Source organism: Loxodonta africana, chromosome 2 (genome assembly GCF_030014295.1).
Source record: "Loxodonta africana isolate mLoxAfr1 chromosome 2, mLoxAfr1.hap2, whole genome shotgun sequence".
NCBI lineage: Eukaryota > Metazoa > Chordata > Mammalia > Proboscidea > Elephantidae > Loxodonta > Loxodonta africana.
Genome location: NC_087343.1, coordinates 224,418,053 through 224,432,328, shown reverse-complemented (window position 1 = coordinate 224,432,328; position 14,276 = coordinate 224,418,053). Strand labels below are relative to the sequence as shown.

Sequence of the window (14,276 nt, the reverse complement as noted above, 5' to 3'; positions counted from 1 at the left end):
AGCCATAGCACTTAACCACTACGCCACCAGGGTTTCCCACTAGTGTATATATAGCAAGGTATATATAAATTTTTATATGAGAGACTGACTTGATTTGTAAACTTTCACTTAAAGCACAATGAAAAGTAAAAAAAAAAAAAAAAAGGAGAAAGAAAAAAAAAGTTACAAAAAAGGAAACACCTTGTCTGAGTAAGCTAGTGCTGTGTAGCACAAATGCCACAGCCGGTGGCTTTAAAGAACAGAAGTTTATTTTGTCACAGTTGAGGAGGCTAAAAGTCCACATCAGGACCCTGGCCTTGCCCATCCCTTCCTTGTTGGTTGCCCCGGGTCCTCCTTGGTTCTTATGATCCTCACACAGCATCTGTCCTCCCCAGTGTGTGCTTGCAGATTAGACTCAGCTGTTTTTCTAACCCAGACGTGGTTAGGTTTAGAACACACACTACACTGTTACGGTCTCATTAACACAACAAGGAAAACCCTATTTCCAAGCAGGATGACACCCACAGGTATAGGGTTAGGATTCCAACACACGTTTTGGGGGTAACACAATTCAATCCGTAGTACCCAGCGAGACCCGTTTCACACTTATGACCTCTAGAAGGCTAAGGTAATAAATTGGTGTTGTTTGAAGCCACTAAATTTGTGATAATTTGCTATAGCAGGAATAGGAAGTTAATGTAATGGAGAAGCCCTGAAACTGAATAAAAAAATATTTCAACTCTATTTGAAATGAACATCACCATACTTGAAAGAGAGGGGGGAAGAACTACTCCAAGTAACTTCTGAACCCAATATTTGAATCACGCCCTCAGTCTGAAGAGAAAAGAATTCTAAACAAATATTAAACACTAATTAGGAGGCATGTTTTTCTTGGAGGCATGGGTTAGGAATTCTTTTTTTTTTTTTTTTTTTTGTATCTATAGTGTTATTTCGATAAAAAACATACAAATATGAGAAATACAAATATGTTTATTAAAGCTGGGTGACTTCATTATACATTTTTTTAATCTACTATTTTTCTTTTTTTAATTATTGTACTTTAGATAAAGGTTTACAGAATAAACTAGCTTCTCACTAAACAATTAGTACATATATTGTTTTGTGACATTGATTACCAACCCACAACATGTCAACACTCTCCCCTTCCTGACCTTGGGTTCCCTGTTACCAGCTTTCCTCCTGCCTTCTAATCCTTGCCTCTGGGCTGGTGAGCCCCTTTAGTCTCATTTTGTTTTATGGGCCTGCCTAATCTTTGGCTGAAGGGTAAACCTCAGGAGTGACTTCAATACTGAGTTAAAAGGGTGTCCGGAGTGGATTAGAAATTGACATTAATTTCTGTACATTCTAGGACTGAGCAAATAAGTAAATATATCATGGAAAATGGGGGCCAGATTTCTCACAGCTGGAGAAGGGAGTTATAAATATGGAAAGGTGGGAGGCTAGAATGGACTCTGCTGTTTGATTTGCTATTGACAGAATTCAGTGCACACATGTGGGTTTTACTATATGTAAAACCAAAAAGCCAAACCCGTTGGCATCAAGTCCATTCCAACTCATAGCGACCCTATAGCACAGAGTAGAACTGCCCCACAGGGTTTCCAAGCAGTGCATGGTAGAGTCGAACTGCTGACCTTTTGGTTAGCAGCTGTAGTTCTTAACTGCTACACCACCAGGACTGCTGGATATAGAGAAGGTTATCTAACAGCTCTAAAGGTACAAAAATCACCATTTGACAACCATCTTCATAAGAATGAATTCAGACACAAATCGTCACCGGATGCTCAAACTAGATGTTGAAAGTCTGAGAATTAACAGTTAGATGTGTGTCGGTATGTGTGCATACGTATGTATCCTTGTTTGGTGTACGCACACATGTGTGTATGCGTGTCTGTATAGATCTGCATTAATTTTCCAGCTCTGTTCACTCAGAGGGCTGAGAACAAGGGCACTCAGAAGCAATGAGCACATCTAGGGCCAGATGTTGGTTTTGAAGGTCATAGTCCACTAAAAGGAAACAGAGCCCATTGGAGAAATGCCTGGTCACAGGGCTGGGACAGGGGAAGTTGAGATGAATCTAGAACATCTTGTGACAAGAGTAAGGAGGCACTCAAGGAATGAGGTGGGAATGACAAAAAGACTCAAGATCCAGCTTGAACCCTGATGTGGGGCAATTTTAACACCACTATATTGTTGCTAGTCACTGTTGAGTCAGCTCTGACTCATGGCCTTCTTATGTACAACAGAACAAAATATTGCCCAGTCCTATGCCATCTTCATGATCTTTATGGTATTTGAGTTCCTTGCTTTGGCTGTTGCAACAGTCCATTTCATTGAGGGTTTCCCTCATTTTCACTGACCTTCTACTTTACCAATTATAACACCCTTTCCTAGCGATTGGTTTTTCCTGATGACCTGTCTAAAGTAAGTGGGCCAAAATCTTACCATCCTCACTTGTAAGGAACTTTCTGTTTATATTTCTTCTAAGCCTGATTTGTTCATTCTTCTGGCAGTCATGGTATTTTCAGTGTTCTTTGCCAGCATAATTTGGATGCATAACACAAGAATAATGATAGTAAAAGATTATAACCCACACTCATATAAATAAAAACACAAAATAATGGTTACCTATGACTGGAGGGCTGGAAGAGGAATGGGAAGTGACCGCTAATGGGTTAGGGTTTCTTTTTGAGGTGAGAAGAATGTTAAAATTAGATTCAACTCTGTGAACACCCTAAAAACCATAGGGTTGTACAGTTTAGATGGGTAAGATGTATGCTGGTTTCTAAAAAGAATCTATGGATCTACACTGATATAAATACATGAATAAATCAGTGGGGGCAAGGGAAAATCTTATAGTAAGTAGGATGCCACATGATAAATGAAAAAGAACGAGGCAGTTAGAAAAATCACCAGTTGGCCACCATCTTAATAAAAATGGATTTAGACACAAACTAGAGAGTGAAAGCTTGAGAAGTAACAGGATTTTTACATAGTTTCAAGGTATCTTCTCATGAGATACTTATTAATTACAAAGAATGAAATAGTAACTTTTTAGTGGGGATGCCCAGCAAACATAGCCTCAGCCAAGTTATCAAAGTTAACATTCCAGTGATGAGATAAATAGGCAGCACACGCCTCCTGATATGATGAAAACAAAATAAAAATATCAAACGTGTCGCCATCAAATCGATTCCGATTTAGCAACCCTATAGGACAGAGTAGAACTGCCCCATAGGGTTTCCAAGGTACTGCTGGTAGATTTGAACTGCCAGCCTTTTGGTTAGGAACCGTGGCTCTTAACCACCGAGCCACCAGGGCTCCCTGATATGATGAGTGGACGCTAACTAAGCATCACTTCCAGGGGCTTCTGCCAAACAGCGTCACCTGAGTCAAATCAGCAGGATGCCTCAGGCAAATCCAAACTAAGGGAACTTCTACAAAAGATCTGGCCTGTACATTTCAAAAATGTCTGTGTCTTGAAATATAAAGAAGGACTCGGGAGCTGTTTCAGATTAAAGAGCCTAAGAAGACGTGATTGCTGGATATAGCGCACTCTCAGGGATTGGCTATAAAGAAGGGTGTTTTTGCAACTTTTGGTAGACCCAGAATAAGGTCTGTAGGCTAGTTAACATTTTTGAGTCAATGCTCATTTCTTGCCTTTGACAACTGTATTGTGGCTATGGAAAATAATCCTTTGCTTTTATGAACTAGGCAGGGAAGTATTTAGGGGTAATGTAGCATCATGTCTGCAACTTTCTTTTCAATAATGCAGAAAAAAAAGTATGAAGTAAGAGAGAACAAAGCAAATGTCACATTTGGGAAAGATGGGTAAAAGGTATCTGGGAATTTTTTTGTACTATTTGCCTCTTTTCTGACAGCCTGAAATCATGTCAAAATTTTACAATAATAAAAAATATCTCAGCACGTATTCCAGAAGACCTGGCTCAAAACCCTTTGATGGCTCCTATTACGGATTTAATTTTGCCCCCCCCAATATAATAATTTTTAAAAAAGGGGCATGTTGAAGTTGTAACCTCTGGCACCTGTAAACAGAACCTCATTTGGAAATAAGGTCTTTGAGATGTGATCAGTCAGATTAATTGACTATGAGGTCACACTGCAATGGGGTGGGTCTTAACCCCATCTGAGCAGTGTCCTTATAAAAAAGGAGAGGCGCAGAGACAGATACAGAAGGAGGACACCTTGTGAAGAAAGAGGCAGAGACTGGAGTGATGTGTCTACAAGCCAAGGAACACTGGCCATTACCAGACATTGGAAGAGACAGGAAGCATTCTCCCCTAGAGCCTTTGGAGGGAGCGCGGCCCTGCCAACACCCTGATTTCGAACTTCTGGCCTCCAGAACTGCGAGAGAATAAATTTCTGTTATTTGAAGCCATCTCCTTTGTGGAAACTCAGTACAGCAAACCTAGGAAATGAATACAGCTGCCATCAGACAGGCTTATATCCCAACCCCCGTCCTCAATCTACAGGTCCTGCCTGGCTGGCAGCCCCTCCTCCCACTATCTCAGCCTCTTAGGCTCCTATGCTCCAGCCATGCTGAACTTCTGGCTGGTTCCTTGGACACCTTGAACCTGTTCTTGCCTCAGGCCTTTGCAATTGCAGCTCTCGGCCCCCACCACTCTTCTCCCAGAACTTGAGTCCCTACTCAAATGTTGCAGTCCAGAGACTTTCCTGACCTCCTGACCAGTGCTAGCTCCTATTCTGTTCTCTGTTGCACATTGTTGTTGCTGTTGTTTGGTGCCGTGGAGTTGGCTCTGACTGATAAAAAAAAAAAAAAAAATAGTGACCCTATTATGCACAACAGAACAAAACACTGCCTGGTTCTACACCATCCTCAGCATGGTTGTTATGGTTTGTTGTAGGGGAAAAAAAAAAAAAATCACAAACTTTAGTAAAGCAAAAAGAAAGTTTTATTTGGATATATTCAAAAAAGCAAAAGTGGGAAGTGGGAAAGCATGCTGCCAGAGCCAATGTCTGCCCAAATCCAAGGAAATTACAGAATAAGCAAAGGTGGGAAAATGGACAAGTATGTTGCCACAGCTACGTCTGACCAAGTCCAAGGAATACTTCAGAACAGGCAAGAATGGGAAAATGGACAAGCATGCTGCCACAGCCATGTCTGCCCGAGTCCAATGAACTATTACAGAATGACCAGTATATATTAATACCACAAAGTGGGCAAAACTATTGAAAGCTTCACCTCTTCGTATATTGGCTAGACACTGTGATCCTGCAGTTTGAATCATCTTTCTTAACAATCATGGGTACAGGTTTCAGGAACGACAGTCAGGAGGGTCTTAATTGGTCCAACAAATTTTCTATTCACTAAATGTTTATAGAAAAAGATAAGAGTGGAAAGTCTTTTGTGTTTTGGGTGATTGATTTATGAGAAAGATTCCCTGAAAGATATTTTCCAAGATTATCCTAGCTTATTGTCTTTAGCATATAATCAGGAATGGATGATATTGAAGGAAGAAGCCCAAGCTGCTCTGAAGGCATTGGTGAAAAACAAGGCTCCAGGAATTGATGGAATATCAATTGAGATGTTTCAACAAACAGATGCAGCAATGGAAGTGCTCACTCATCTATGCCAAGAAATATGGAAGACAGCTTCCTGGCCAACTGACTGGAAGAGATCCATATTTATGCTATTCCTAAGAAATGTGATCCAACTGGATGCAGAAATTATTGAACAATATCATTAACATCGCATGAAAGCAAAATTTTGCTGAAGATGATTCAAAAGTGGCTGCAGCAATATACCATCAGGGAACTGCCAAAAATTCAGGCCGGATTCAGAAGAGAACATGGAACTAGGGATATCATTGCTGAGGTCAGACGGTTCCTGGTTGAAAGCAGAGAATACCAGAAGGATGTTTACCTGTGTTTTATTGACTATGCAAAGGCATTCGACTGTGTGGATCATAACAAACTATGTATAACATTGAGAAGAATGGGAATTCCAGAACACTTAATCGTGCTCATGAGGAACCTTTACATAGATTAAGAGGCAGTTGTTCAGACAGAACAAGGGATACTGATTGGTTTAAAGTCAGGAAAGGTGTGTGTCAGGGTTGTATTCTTTCACCATACCTATTTAATCTGTATGCTGAGCAAATAATCTGAGAAGCTGGACTGTATGAAGAAGAACGGGGCATCGGAATTAGAGGAAGACTCACTAACAACCTGCCTTATGCAGATGACACAACCTTGCTTGCTGAAACTGAGGAGGACTTGAAGCACTTACTAATGAAGATCAAAGACCACAGCCTTCAGTATGGATTGCACCTCAACATAAAGAAAACAAAAATCCTCACAACTGGACCAATGAGCAACATCCTGATAAATGGAGAAAAGATTGAAGTTGTCAGGGATTTCATTTTACTCGGATCCACAATCAGCCTCATATAAGCAGCAGTCAAGAAATCAAAAGATGCGTTGCGTTGGGCAAATCTGCTGCAAAGGACCTCTTTAGAGTGTTGAAAAACAAAGATGTCACCTTGAAGACTAAGGTGCGCCTGACCCAAGCCACGGTATTTTCAATCTCATCATACGCATGTGAAAGCTGGACAATGAATGAGGAAGATCGAAGAAGAATCAACACCTTTGAGTTGTGGTGTTGGCGAAGAATACTGAATATACCATGGACAACCAAAAGAACGAACAAATCTGTCTTAGAAGAAGTACAACCAGGATGCTCCCTTGAAGCACGGATGGCGAGACTGCGTCTTACATACTTTGGACATGTTGTCAGGAGGGATGAGTCCCTGGAGAAGGACATCATGCTTGGCAGAGTACAGGGTCAGTGGAAAAGAGGAAGACCCTCAACGAGGTGGACTGACACAGTGGCTGCAACAATGAGCTCAAGCATAACAGTGATTGTAAGGATGGCTCAGGACTGGGCAGTGTTTCGTTCTGTTGAGCATAGGGTCGCTATGAGTCGGAACCGACTCGACGGCACCTAACAACAACAACAACAACATTGTCTTTATACCTCAGTGCCCAGTGGACGTGTCCTTGTGAGTCCAGCTCCAGCTGGGTCACATTCTCTATGCTCAAGGACAGGGAATAATCACTCCAATATTATTTCCTAAATCAGCTTGAGCCCACTGTTGCAGCCACTGTGTCAGTCCACCTCGTTGAGGGTCTTCCTCTTTTTTGCTGACCCTCTACTTTGCCAAGCATGATGTCCTTCTCCAGGAACTGATCCCTCCTGATAACATGTCCAAATTATGTGAGATGTAGTCTCGCCATCCTTGCTTCTAAGGAGCATTCTGGTTGCACTTCTTCCAAGACAGGTTTGTTCTTTCTTTTGGCAGTCCAGGGTATATTCAATATTCTTCGCCAACACTATAATTCAAAGGTATCAATTCTTTGGTCTTATTCACTGTCCAGCTTTCCAATGTATATGAGGTGATTGAAAAAAACATTGTGACTTGGCAAGATGCACTTTAGTCTCCAAGGGGACATCTTTGCTTTTTAACATTTTAAAGGGGTCTTTTGCAGCGGGATTTGCCCAGTGCGATGCATTGTTTGATTTCCTCACTGCTGCTTCCATGGGTGTTGATTGTGGCTCCAAGTAAATGTTCTTAGTTGCCATCAAGTCGATTCCGATTCACGGCGATCCTATGTGTACAGACTACAACTACTCCATAGGGTTTTACATCACCAGGCCTGTCTTGTGAGCTGCCACTGGGTGGGTTCAAACCGTCAACCTTTTGGCTAGTAGCTGAGCGCTTAACCATTTTCGCCATTCAGGGACACCTTGCACATTAGCCAGTTTTTTTTTTTTTTTTTTTTTGTATCAGCTCTCATTAGTGGAAACGGTATTATATGCTCGTTTGTTCTCTAAGTCTTGTCTGTTGCTACCCCATAGCCTGCCCCTAGAATGTAAGCACCACATGGACGGAGACCATGTCTGGCTGTGATTCCTACTCCATCTCCAGGGCCAGGTACAAGCGCTGGCACGTGGAGTTGACCCCGGCTCATGGCATACCCCCTCCCCGTCAGAGTAGAACTGCTCCACGGGGTTTTCAGTGGCTGGTTTTTCAGACGTGGATCACCAGGCCTTTCTTCTGAGGCACGCCTGGTGGGACTCGAATCTCCGGCCTCTTGGTTAGCATTTCCGCCATCCTGGGAGTCCCAGCATCTGCTAGATGCTCCATAAAGAACTGCTGAATGAGGAGGATTTGAGAATGGATGAGGGTGATGGTCGAATAACATGATGAACATAAATACTGAAGTGTACTTGTAAATATTGTTGAAATGACAAATGTTTTGTTACATATTTACCACAATTAAGAAAAAAAAAAGGGTTGGTGAATGAGGTAGAGCAGGAGATGCTTGGCAACTATCCCAGTGCTATGTCTCTGGCCAAGGCGGGGGCAGGGTCTTGGGGCGCCTCCATTGGCTTATCACTCTCTACAGGTTCGGGATTAACTCCAGCCTCAGGGATTCTCCTCTCACCTCCGGGGACGTCAAGATTTAGCCTCTGAAAAATGTCTGGATTATCGCTACGGGCTGTGGCCTTTTTCCCTTGTCTCCAAGGATGCCTCGGCCTTCCCAGTGACCCCGGGGGCTCCCCTGACCAAGGGCCCCCCTAGGCCCATCAGCCCTCAGGGGCCCGTTTGGTTGGTGGGAAGCCGGCGGTGCAGACCACTAGCCCTATCTGCTTTTCTGACTTTTGACCAAGTCTCTTCTCTGAGCTTCAGTTTCCTTCCCTGTAAAATGTAAGCGGTGACCATCCAGCAGACAGGGAGCTACGAACAGATTTTGCCATCCGAAAAAGACAGGCGTGCAGACCACGAGGGCCCCGGGCAGTAAATCCTCATAAGGGTCTACCTTTTTCGACTCGAATACCGCGCACGGTGCACGTATTAGGTCCCCCGACGGCCAGGTGTAAGAGAACCTGCGGAAATACCGCGCCCCCCCCCCCCCCCCCGCCCCGGCGCGGAGCTTCAGCGTCGGAATCGAACCTGCAGAAGCCGCGGTCTCTGCCCAGGGCGCCGCAGTGACCCAGGCTGGCGGCAGACGGAGGGGGCCCGCGGAGCAGAGCTCCACCTCTCTCAGATCGAGCGACAAATATTTGCTGAGGACCAGTCCTCAAGGCCTCACAGTCCTTCCCCTGTTTGTTTGTTTTCTTACTAAAAGCGTACAATTTCTTAAACTCGCCAAGAGCAAGCAGTTTCCGAAGTAAACCAGGACCCGGATCACCAGGGGCAGACCACCCCCCACGCCGCCGATAGCTGTATTTGGTATGTTCTCGCGGGGGTCGCGGGGATGGGGGTGGGCGGGGTCCTGGAGGCCAGCGGGTGTCCTGCGGATGGGGATGAGCGGGGGTCCCGGAGACGAGCGGGGGTCCCGGAGGTGGGGGTGGGTGGGGGTCCCGCGGATGGGGGCTGGTGGCGGTCCCGCTGGCTGGGGTCCCGGGGGTGGTCCCCAACCCTGGGGAGGGTCCGGGAGACAAGCAAGGATCCCGCAGGCAGGCCAGGTTCCTGGAACTGGCAGGGTCCCGGAGGCCCGCGGGGATTCCTGAGGGGGTCCGGGATCCCGACCCGGGTCCCGGGCCTGGGGCCAGGGTGTAGGGGGAGGGCATCTCGGGGGAGGGGCGGGCGTCGCCGGGGGCCGGACCGTCTCCAACTCGGGATTGGCCGGGCCCGGCCTCCGCCCCCGCCTCTCGGCCAATCGCCCTCCGCCCATTATCCTCCCGTAGTTCGGGGTAGCTGCGAGCCGGTGGTCCCGGTCTCCCCTTACCTGCAGCTGCCGAGGCTGGACGCACTGAGCTCTCTTTATTGTTCGCCTTTCCCGTCCAGGTGAGCCCCGGGCCCTGGCTGAGACTCGCGCCCGCCCCTGCAGAAGGGAGTTCGGACTGGCGCCGGGGTCGCCCCACCCGCCCTACGCGCGGAGTTGCATCATCTCCCCTTGAATCGCGGCCCCCCGCCCCCGGGTCAGCGCAGCCTCAACTAGACCCCGCTTCCCTGCGCGCAACCCCCTCGACTGGCCCCACACCCAGCCGGGTCTCTGGCGCTGCGCGGGTCGCCTCTCCCCTCCCTCCCCAGGCTGCCGGACAGTCCTCCTGCTGGGCCCGGGTGACCACGTGGGTCGGGTCCCCGCTCCAGCACCGGCGGCCGCGAGCTCTGGGGCAGCGGGCCCGGCCGGGTGGAAAGTTTGGCGAGATGCGCTGCCCCGGTGCCGAGCGCTGATTTTTCGCGGCGTTTGGATGGGAAAGGGCTCTTGCGCAAAATGCTCGAGTGCGGCGGGGTAAATACTGCTGTCGTTGCGCGGACCTTACGAAGGCGGGAGGGGGAGGGCGCAGGGCATGCGAGGCCCTGACCCAGGCGCTGTCTCGGGTTCTCCAGGAGGTTGGAGGGAAAGGGCCACCTCCACTTCCCCCGGCTGGAGGCGAGGCCCGGGGGCTGTGCCCGGGCAAGTGGAGGGGACGGGGGAGGGGCGGTGCGCGAAACTGGGACCCTCCGACGGGTCACCTGGGGCGTGTTCGTCCTAAACTGTCCCAGACTCCTCCTTCCGAAGGCAAGTGGCCAGGCGGTCTCCGAATCTTCTGTAGGGTCTTGGTTTCCCACTGCAAACTGCTCCTTTAAAAGAGGGGCTCGCTACTTTGCGCATCCTTAATCCTCGCTGGCCTCTTCTGGGCTTACAGGTGCGCGCGAGTGCTGGGGTGCATTTGGGGTGCGTCGTGACCCAAGAAGGGTCTTGCCGTTTAAGGTGCTGCTGGACAGACCCAGTGGCGCCAGGTGACCGCGTCTCCCAGGACCCACCGAGGGGCGGCGGCGGCGCACGTGCGTTCTGCCCATTGGCGCTGTTGCCGCCGGGCCTGGCTCCCGACCAGGGTCGCTGCGTGAGCTTCCGGCCGAGCGCCTGTGGGTTCTGCGGAGGTTTGTCCAGGTTTCGATCTGCCTTCCCGGCAGCTCCTTACCTTTCCGGAGACCGCGCCCGGGAGAGGCAAAACGACAAAGAGGAGGCGCGGCACCGCCCCCTTTTGCTGGGACGGGTCTACAGGCGCATCTAGCGAGTTCGGCAGGCCAGTGCTGGCCAGGGCGCCTCCGACCTGTCGCCTGTGACCGGAGGGAGGGTTAGGACAGGGGCTCTTTTGCGAGATAAGATTATCGCCCTCCTGCAGACGCCTTAGGCGCACGAAGGAGGGAAGGCGTTTTTCGACTTACGGCGAAGGCTATTTAAGAGGTTGGGGAAGAGGGACGTGGGGTATCCTTGAGTGGCCTCAGGGGAACGTAAGCCTCTGAAAATCGGTCCTTTTTCTTTCTTTTTTTTTTTTTTTATGGAGGGTCCAATATGCCTCCTGATTCGCAAAATTTTGCAAGAACCGCCGCTATAGGACACTTAGCGCGGAGCGGTAGATTTCCACTCGGAAACCCTCTGGCTGCTGGCCTGGTGAATTACAAAGGGATGGCGGCGGGAGGGGTGGGCGGGAGGGGTGAGCGTGTGTCGCCTTCGCCCGCCCAAGGCCTCTGCCCAGGGCCTGTGACTCTGCTGGGGGCTGGTTTACAGCTGGCCTCTTTTTGAGTTGGGAGAAATTGAGCAGCCTCTGCCTTTGCTGCGATGGCGGGCGACACGGTGCGGCCTGGGCAGGGCGGACTCGGAGAACGTGAGCTGGTCCACGAGCCTGGGTTTACAAGTCCCGAGGGAGGATCCCAGGGAGGAGCCGTGTGCCCCTTCAGCCCAGCCCATGACGCTCCCACTGGACTCGCAGCAAAACTGCCTTCCGGAGCCGAGGAGGCACAGGGGTCCCACCTGCCACGGGAGGAGCCTTGAGTCTGAGCTCAGAGACCACCCTGAGCCGCCTCCCTTGACTGTGAGCTTCTTGCAGGGACTTTCCAAACCCAGAGGGCTCCAGGAACTTTTAAAAAATAGGCTTCATTTTTTAGAGCAGTTTTTAATTTACAGAAAACCTGAGCAGAAAGTACAGAGTTCTCATATATCCCCCCCAACACATGCGCACATACAGTGTCTCCCCTATTATTAATGTATTTCATTACCAATACTGATACATTATCATGTATTGATCCATTATCATATATTCATACGTTATTCTTAACTAAAGTCCATGCTTTATTCAGATTTCCTTGTTAGCTGCCCCCGAGTTGCTCGGTTCTATGCCATCCTTGTGATCAATTTCGGATTAGGTTCTTTGTGATCATATGGTTTTCATTGGCTGACTTTAGGAAGTAGATTGCCAAGCCTTTCTTTCTAGTCTCAGTCCGGAAGTTCTTCCACTGAAACCTGTTCAGTATCATAGCAACACGCAAGCTAACATGACAGGGAGTGCTAGCTGCACATGAGGTGCACTTGTCAGTAATGGAACCCAGGTCTCCTGCATGGAAGGTGAGAATTCTATCACTGAACCCCCAGGTGCCCTACAGATTTCCTTGTCGTTGTTAGGCATCATCAAGTCCCTTCCAAATCGGAGCGACCCTATGTACGACAGAACGGAACACTGCCGAGTTCTACTCCGTCCTCACGATCATTGTTACGCTAGAGCCCATTGTTGCAGGCACTTGTGTCAGTCCATCTCATTGAGGCTCTCCCTCTTTTTCACTGACCGTCTATTTTACCAAGCATGATGTCCTTCTCCAGGGGACTGATCCCTCCTGACAACATGTCCAAAGCATATGAGACAAGTCTCACCATTCTCGCTTCTAAGGAGCATTCTGGCTGTACTTTCTCCAAGACAGATTTGGCAGTTCATGGTATATTCAATATTCTTTGCCAACACCACAATTCAAAGGCATCCATTCTTTGGTCTTCTTATTCATTGCCCAGCTTTCGCATGCATATAAGGCAGTTGAAAACACCATGTCTTGGGTCAGGCACACCTTAGTCCTTAAAGGGACAGCTTTGTTTTCTAACACTTTAAAGAGATCTTTTGCAGCAGCTTTGCCCAATGCGCTACATCATTTGATTTCTTGATTGCTTGCTTCCATGAGTGTTGACTGTGGATCCAAGTAAAATGAAATCCTTCACAATATCAGTCTTTTCTCCATATATTATGATGTTGCTTGTTGACCCGGTTGTGAGGATTTTTGTTTCCTTATGTTGAGGTGTAACCCATACTGAAGGCTGTGGCCTTAGATCTTTCTCAGTAAGTGCTTCAAGTCCTCTTCACCTTCAGTAAGCAAGGTTGTGTCATCTGCATATCCCAGGTTGTTAATGAGTCTTCCTCCAATCCTGATGCCCTGTTCTTCATACATTCTAGCTCCTCAGGTTATTTGTTCAGCATACAGATTGGATGAATATGATGACAGACACCTTTCCTGACTTTAAAACACACAGTATCCCCTTGTTCTGTTTGAAGGACTGCCCCTCCTTGATCTATGTACAGGTTCCTCATGAGCACACTTAAGTGCTCTTGAATTTCCATTCTTTGTAGTGTTATCCATAATTTGTTATGATCCACACAGTCATATGCGTTTGCATAGCCAATAAAACACAGGTAAACATCTTTCTGGTGTTCTCTACTTTCAGCCAGGATCCATCTCAAATCAGCAGTGATATCCCTCATTCTACATCCCCTTCTGAATCTGGCTTGAATTCTGGCAGTTCCCTGTCAACGTACTGCTTTCAGATGATCTTCAGCAAAACTGTACTTGCATGTGGTATTAATGATATTGTTTGATAATTTCCACATTCTGTTGGGTCACCTTTCTTAGGAATAGGCATAAATATGGATCTCTTCCAGTCAGTTGGCCAGGTAGCTGTCTTCCAAATTTCTTGGCAGAGACTAGTGAGCACCTCCAGCGCTCTACATCCATCTGTTGAAACATCTCAATTGGTGTTCCATCGATTCCTGGAGCCTTGTTTTTCACCAGTGCCTTCGGTGCAGCTTGGACTTCTTCCTTCAGTACCATTGGATCTTGATCATATGCTTCCTCATGAAATGGCTGAATGATGACCAATTCTTTTTGGTACAGTGACTCTGCGTATTCCTTCATTTTCTTTTGACGCTTCCTACATCGTTCAGTATTCTTCCCACAGAATCGTTTGTTACTGCAACTCGAAGCTTGAATTTTTTCTTCAGTTCTTTCAGCTTGAGAAATGCCAAGCGTGTTCTTCTCTTTTGGTTTTCTAACTCCAGGTCTTTGCACATGTCACTATAATACTTTACTTTGTCTTCTTGAGTCACCTTTTGAAATCTTCTGTTCAGCTCTTTTACTTCATCATTTCTTCCTTTCACTTTATCTACTGGATGTTCAAGAACAAGTTTCAGGGCCTTTTCTGACACC

General features: G+C 47.4%; 1 protein-coding gene across 1 annotated transcript in view; it reads left to right on the top strand.

Moving 5' to 3' along the window:
* The first annotated feature begins 9,764 nt into the window (after positions 1-9,764).
* Positions 9,765-14,276, top strand: part of CBS (cystathionine beta-synthase) — a 49,325-nt gene continuing 44,813 nt past the window's right edge. Inside the window, exon 1 of the mRNA XM_010598669.3 lies at positions 9,765-9,833. The gene's annotated coding sequence lies outside the window, so the exon portion shown is untranslated. The remainder of the gene's footprint in view (positions 9,834-14,276) is intronic.